Below are 1097 nucleotides of genomic sequence, written 5' to 3'. Positions count from 1 at the left end.
GTTTTTCCTAATTTGTCTATTAATTGCATATCTGTTGGCCACCCCGTCCTGAGGCTGTTTCTATTTCTTCCTGTTAAAAGCAATTTTTACCTTACCAGTGTTGCCAAGTGCTTGCTAATAGGGGGTCACCCAGGGGCAGATCTAGAGAAATTTTGTGAGGGTGGCAAAATCAAAGCCTTTTTTTCCAAACACATATGCAGGTGGTTACAAATGGTTAAAATGAATCAAATGCAGTAAGTATACACATTTTTCATATAAATAGTCTATAACTTAATTGTTTTCTGTAGCCCACATAATTAAACACTTCAGTTACAGAAAACGTGATGTTATGTACTGTATAGCCTGTATAATAAGTAAATATAGGCCAGTAAGTATAAAATCCAGAAAGCTACACAACATGGGGCAGCTCATTTACAAACAAAATTCTAACTTAAGTTTCACACTGTTTTTTTTGTTAGAAAAAAATTAAAATTGTTACATGCTTAAATTACACAAAATGTCAGAAATCTGCACTTGCATGAACACAAATTTAAACCTAATTTTTCATGATTTGTTGGATTAACCCTCTGAGGTCCAAAATATAACGAGCCATTTTTGACTCCTTTTGATTTTACATTTGTATTTCACCTTCAAATTGTTTCTTTTTATTTTTCCCCCTTGCCTTGCTTGGTATCGGCCCGGCTATACGCTTAAATCAACCTTTTAGAAGTTGAGAAAGAAAATAATAGATTACCCACAAACTGAATATGGACAAGATTTACTACAGCAGCTAAAAAAATCCACTGGAAAGGCGGAAAGGTTTCGCATCTTGTTCGCTCTTTCCCTGCAGCCTCACACAGCACTCGGCAGAGAATCCCCACTCATCCTCGTCCCAGCTAAACATCCAATCACTGTTAATTCAATTCAATTCAATTTTTTCAAGTCAATTTTATTTATATAGCACCAAATCACAACAGTCGCCTCAAGGCGCTTTAGATTTAAGGTAGAATACAATAATAGATAAAGAGAAAAACCCAACAATCATATGACCCCCTATGAGCAAGCACTTTGGCGACAGTGGGAAGGAAAAACTCCCTTTTAACAGGAAGAAACCTCCG

This window comes from Haplochromis burtoni, unplaced genomic scaffold (genome assembly GCF_018398535.1).
Source record: "Haplochromis burtoni strain Fernald_Lab_line unplaced genomic scaffold, NCSU_Asbu1 Contig_81, whole genome shotgun sequence".
Lineage (NCBI taxonomy): Eukaryota > Metazoa > Chordata > Actinopteri > Cichliformes > Cichlidae > Haplochromis > Haplochromis burtoni.
The sequence above is the reverse complement of the archived record's forward strand: the minus strand, read 5'-3'. Positions refer to the sequence as shown.